Below are 6,311 nucleotides of genomic sequence, written 5' to 3' on the forward strand. Positions count from 1 at the left end.
CATCCCCTTTTGGGATGGTGTTTGAAAGTTTTCTTAGTCTTTTTTACATTTTATGATTTTTTACAACTTAAAATTCTGTGCAAATCTTGTCCCCAAAAATTAAATTTTTTCTTTGCAAATTATTCTTAAAAACAAAAATATTAAAATAATAAACACATTTCATCACTTAAAACTAAAATTTCACTAGAGAATGTGTATTAATAAATTTCTCTATTTACACTCATAATTTTGTTTTGTCTATTATCACTAACTTTGCTTATTAGTGCTTTTCTTATAGCATTTACCATATTTATAACTATTTTGGCTATTGCGTGAATGATAGTCACGGGCTATCCATGCACTCATTCGTCCCATGCTCTGAACATAATCCATCATTGAGGCAAACTTTTGAGCACTCTCAACATAAGCTCTCTTATAACTGTAAGCACTCATAGTGTAGTAGTCCAGTCAAAAGGATAACCTTAGAATAGTTCTGTTGCTGCTGCTCCACTGATCTCCTCCTTCTCCTCCTCCTGGTGGTTGGAAATTCTGGTAAGCTCCTCCATATGAAGAATAATCTGCCTGTGTCATATTGCTGATAACCTGAACTATACATACCATGCATCTGGCTCCAATAATCCTTTGCTGTTTGTTGACTATCATAAAATCCATTATATTTTGCTGGTAATGATAATCAGTGCTTGAGCTACTCTCAAAAGAAGTATCTGTGCTGGTAGATGTGGACCTCTTTGTTAGCTTCTTTTGTACCTTTTTAGACTTGGGTTCTCTTCTCATTTCTAAATCTTCTTGTGACTGTTTATGGTGTGACCTTGACTTCTTAACCTTTTGTTTTATTTCTTGAGACTTGAGTACTTTTTCTTTGCTTTCTCCTGAATTACTGGTCTTCTTTGAGGAACACAGTTCTGAGGTAGACTGAGTCGTGCTCTTGGAAGACTGATATAACCCACTGCCAGAGTCTGTGTTGACTTTACTCTCCCTCTCTGACAAAGAACTCTCTGTTACTTGTCTGCACAATCAGAAGTGTTCTTATGTGTAATGCCATAATTCATGTGTTGGTAGAGCTGTTTTTGGGGATAATCCCTTTTCATCTGGCTCTAAAAGACATACATGATCAGTCACATCACTGCAAGATTCTTATAATCATTGTTGCGAGGTAGGGAACTTGGATCTTTGCCTTCAATTAAAGCTGAAGTGCTTCTTTTATATCAACTTCTGAGGACTTCCAGAATTTATCTATACTTGTAATTTTGTTTTCAAGGTCCTCATTAGTGTCCTCTATGTGGTCACAGAGAACCTTCAGCTCTGACTCAGATGGATTCAGCTTATCTGGCAAGGATGGAATAGTAATTGTTGAAGATATACTAGCACTTTCTGTGTCACCTTTCTCTGATAATTCCTTGTAAATCTCTGCATATGAAAACTTATGCAAGGAAAAGCTTACTTTACTGAGAAGGGCTGAAACTTTTTTCTGGTTTTCTGCTCTTCTTTTCAATTGCTTTATTTGCCACTTCTTCAGGATCGCTTTCTTTCTTGCATGATATACTGTCATTTATTGTTTCTTTTGTGTTCTTTACATTACACTTTCCTGATTACCTGGTTTATCATTTTACTTTCTGTTTTACACTGTCTTATTCTGCTTGTGATTTTTTTTTCTCACTGATGTATCCTTCAGATTTTCTTTTTCAGATTCATCATGTAATTCTACTTTCGAATTAGATTTTCTCCCTACCGACTCAGTTATTCTCTCTCCTACATTCCCATTTGTATACTCTTCATAACCTTTGTTGGCTTGTGGAAAGCCTTTTTGTCTTGTTTACCTCCAGCCACAGATTCAGTTCCTCTTCCCCCAGCATCTCTACTTCCTCCATACCTGCTACCTCTTTACTAGTGATATTGGAGTCCCAGCCCTCTTGAAGCAAATATGCTTTCACATTGGCAAGTGTCACAATAGCTCTCATAGCTGTCCAATCATCCCTTCAGTAGCCAGTGTGATGGCACCTCCTCGAGAACCGAAGCGTCCTGCTCGTCCAACACGATGCAAGTAAGTAGCCTGGTCCCGTGGCATATCTAGATTTATCACTAGATTGACGTGTTCTGAATCTAAACCTCTGGCAGAGAGGTCTGTGGATATAAGGATGCGACACTTGTAGGAGCAGAGTGCATCAAGTGCCTGTAAGCGATCTCTTTGTGCTTGTCCACTGTCAGGTATGATACTGGCCATCCAGTTGCTCGTAATTCATTACAAATTGATTCAGCACTAACTGGAATTAGTAAAGACAAGGCACTGGTTGAAAGTTACTGTGATAATACTGACAACAGCTCAGACATTTTGGTTTGCTGTATTCTGTGTGGCTGATGATGGAAGGAAGCAGCCTAGCAAACTGATTCACTCCAAGAAGAGGACAATCTCGATCAAGGCGAACATGATTTGGTGAACGCATCAGTTCTTCTGCAACTTTTGCAACTTCATCTGTGTATGTAGCGCTTAATGCTAATATTTGTTTATTCAAAGGAAGTGCTGAAGCTAGACTGATTACTCCTTTTGTGAACTGACCAGTCAACAACTGATCAGCTTCATCAAGAACAAACAAGCGAACATTATCAAGCTTTAGGAGACCAAGTTCAACCAGCTGTGCTAAAACGTCCTGGTGTGCCCACAGCTATATGACAACAGCTTAGCTTTGCTTTATCCTGTGACAGAGGAATTCCACCTATAAAGGCATAGGCCCTCAACCCTGGTGTTCCACTGCCTATGGAATTGATTACTTGAGTGATCTGCACTGCTATCTCCCTTGTTGGTGCTATGACCAATACTTGAGTTGTTGAGGCTGCAACACCTGAGCATCTCTAAGCAACAACAGTAAACACACATGTCTTACCTGTTTCCACTCTTGGCCTGAACCACAAGGTCAAGCCCACAGCGACCAAGTGGAATGGCAGCAAGTTGAATGGGACTCGCCTGATAAATCCATTTCTTCAGTCCCTCTAGGACATGGTCAGATAAGTACATACCTGCAAAATCCACATTTTCCTCTACATGTATGTCGTCAGTCCGTTCTCGTCACTAATAGTGTGTGCTTTTTTGCTGCCATTGTTAAATTTGTGTCAAAAGTGAGACTTTATTCCACGTACATTTACACCATTTGACAACAGCGTTTTCTCACTTATTCCACTTTCCTGAAAGAAGAACAAGTTTTCCTCACACAACATTCTGTAGATAGACTTAGTAAACTTTTAAGCAATGACAAGCAGAAGCATGTTTTTGAGTATTTTTTTTTCTATGATAAATTCCAAGTACCAGAGTTCTTTTTTTTTTTAAGTACATTTTGTGCATGTATAAAGTAGCACATACATATCTAAAAATATTTTCTTAATCTACTTGCTAAGTTCCAGTATAATAAATATCCAGAAGACTAAACAAACTCACCTGGCACAATTTAAAAATCTATAACCGTTAACCCTTTCCCGATGGGTGGCATGTACATACATGCCATGGCATTGTCTGGACTATCTGCTGGGGCATGTACGTACATGCCATGAGTTTTTTTTTGTTACAATTACAGCAAATAATATTTCTTGCTACTGAAAATGTGATTAAGTATTTTTAACACTTTTCTCTCATTTTTCCTATACTATGCATTTCATAAAGGCTTCTCGGGCTTCCGAGGTTAGCGTAAAAAAAATTACGTCGGTAATCGACTACACTGGCCAGAGATATTATATAGTATTCACGAAGTGATGATGTAAAACCACGTGAAAATACCAATACGTATTTCTGGGGGGATCAAGTAAAATCAATCAAACGGCATGGAATGCTGGTATTGGCTAGGGCGACGATATAAGGCCCCTGGCAGTGAGGCCCGGGCCACTATGAATACTACCCGTCGGGAAAGGGTTAATAGCTAATCAATAACCATCATTACAAAAGAAATCACTCCTCAGAATTAGAACACAGTAAACACTTTGCATTTGTCATTGATATGATTCTGCAGCATGGCTATGCTGTGTGCTGCCCTCACCCTGCAGAATACTGTTTTTTGTGCTTCACAGATTAAACATACAGCAGCTTAACAAAACTCACTATGATTTTATCATGTGTAACACACTCACACACAACAGTGCCAATACTTACAGTTTTAAAAATGAAACTGTACACTTACTATATTCTCCCTCAAAATCAAATGCTTATAGTTTCCATGTAATTTCTGTGTCACATTAAATAATAAAAAAAAGCCAACTGTTATGAGATGCTTTGCATGGTGATAATGCCTAAGAAAAGAAAAAACGTATGCACATTCTACAAACAATATTTCTACTTTACCTGAGAAAAACAGTCAAAGAGGCTTAGATCACATCATTCTGGCATCATGTGAGGTTATTACTTATTATGGATATTGGTACAACTTTAAACTCATAATTGGTTTTGTTTATCACTCTTCTTTACGCAAATGCTCTAGAAGCACTTAGTCACCAAGGAGTTATATCAATAAGCTTACCTGACCTGCTTATTTACCCCACTCCTTAAATTTCCAAGAAAAAACTTTTCATTTGTATTAACTATTAACATTGATATTATAATAAATAATCAAACTGATAGTAAAAATAATGTAACAGGAATAATAACAACAATAGTTGTTTTTTTTCCGAAAATTTAGGAATGGGATATGTATATAGGTCTATATAAGATGTCAAGTAAACTTATTAATTGATTCCTTAGTGATAATTTGAACAATTTATGTAGAAAAAGAAAAGAAGAAGAGGAGAAATAGATAGTGCATGTTCCCAGTGTCAAAGGATAAAATTTCTAAAAACTAATTACTTGTAGTCCAATACACAATTTCTAATTTACTCAAATAATGTACCACGATAACATCAAGTGTCAGGGTTAATTTCAAAGTTTCTTGCAAGAATTTAATTTCTTTTCTCTTGTCTTGGTTCTGGACAAAATAATTTGACAATGTCATTCAAATAAATTTTAGGTTTAGGCACAGGATGGAAGCTGTAGCTTAACCCGTTATTGACGGGTCACGTGTAGACACGTCATAGAAAACGGGTCTCACGGACGGGCAAACTTGTACGCGCGGCGACGCGCCAGAGCGAGTGGAGCGGGACGTTCGGCTTAAGGCAGCGGACTCCCGCGCCCACTGTCGGGCCGTTGCCACATCTCACTAGATTTTAATTGATTTCAGTGAGTTCTTATGCCTGTCAATAAAGGTTAAGAACTAGCACTGCTGGAGCCATAAAAATCCAAAACCTTAGGATGTACGAACACAAAAGAGACACCACTGCCATAGCCATACCATCCTTAATTTGGGCCCAAGGTATATATATTCCATCTGTCAGAACTCTCTAATTGATATGAACGTTTGGTTACCATTCACAAGAATTCCACTACTAATATATAACTCATGTCATGTTCTCCTTGAACAAATAAAATAATTGTATTTTGTATCAGAACTTCTTAAAAATTATTTGCTCATCTTTGCCTTGTAACTGACATAAGCATCATCCTCATATTCAATATATATGTAGACCATTATCAACTGGAAGTGTGCATATTTTCCACAGAAAAGTTTTTTGAAATTATCCAAGTTTATCAATAGTTTGGAGATGGAATTCAGACTGAAGGCCATCTATCACAGATCACTGAAGGTTTAAAATGGTTTTGGACAAAAAACTGCCATTGTAATTATGAAAAAGTCCTGTTTCTTGTTGTGTAAAATTGAGTTTTCAACCTGGGTCTAGAATATGGAGCTGGGAACCTGCTTTTGCATGTTAAGTTTCCTAGCAACAGTAATGTCATGAGAAAACATGACACGCCTCTGCAAAACAATATCAAATACCGGTAACAGGTTCCAGGCAAGGGAGATAACCTCATCAAGCGTCATTCTAATAACCACTACATCACTTCTAATCTGATGAAGAAACTCCCACCGATAATGGTTATTGTTGCGTCCGGAAACACTTGTTTACCTACGAAAACACTGATAGAATGATAACCTCAAAGATCACACCAGTAAAGGATTTTTTTTTTTCTTTTTGAGCCAACTATTCACTCATTTGTAATACGAAATATTCCACGGATTTTAAAGACAAATCGACATACCTAATCTTCCCAAGAGTAATGCAAAGAATGCCTATACAAATACGGGCAAAATATAACCAAGAGCTTCAATATAGAACAAAATATTACCACCGGAGTTGAGGCAAAACGTTTCTCAGGTTTGTTTACGTTGCGCTGACAACACATGGCCAAGTAGAGCTACCAACCGTAAATACCTCTACAGGGATACCAACCGTTTCTGAAATTA

At 37.5% G+C, this 6,311-nt stretch overlaps 1 pseudogene; it reads right to left on the reverse strand.

Moving 5' to 3' along the window:
• Positions 1-221: 221 nt before the first annotated feature.
• On the reverse strand, positions 222-5,888 carry LOC119571355 (annotated as a pseudogene).
• Between the last annotated feature and the right edge of the window lie 423 nt (positions 5,889-6,311).

Source organism: Penaeus monodon, unplaced genomic scaffold, assembly GCF_015228065.2.
Source record: "Penaeus monodon isolate SGIC_2016 unplaced genomic scaffold, NSTDA_Pmon_1 PmonScaffold_5951, whole genome shotgun sequence".
NCBI classification, from domain to species: Eukaryota; Metazoa; Arthropoda; class Malacostraca; order Decapoda; family Penaeidae; genus Penaeus; species Penaeus monodon.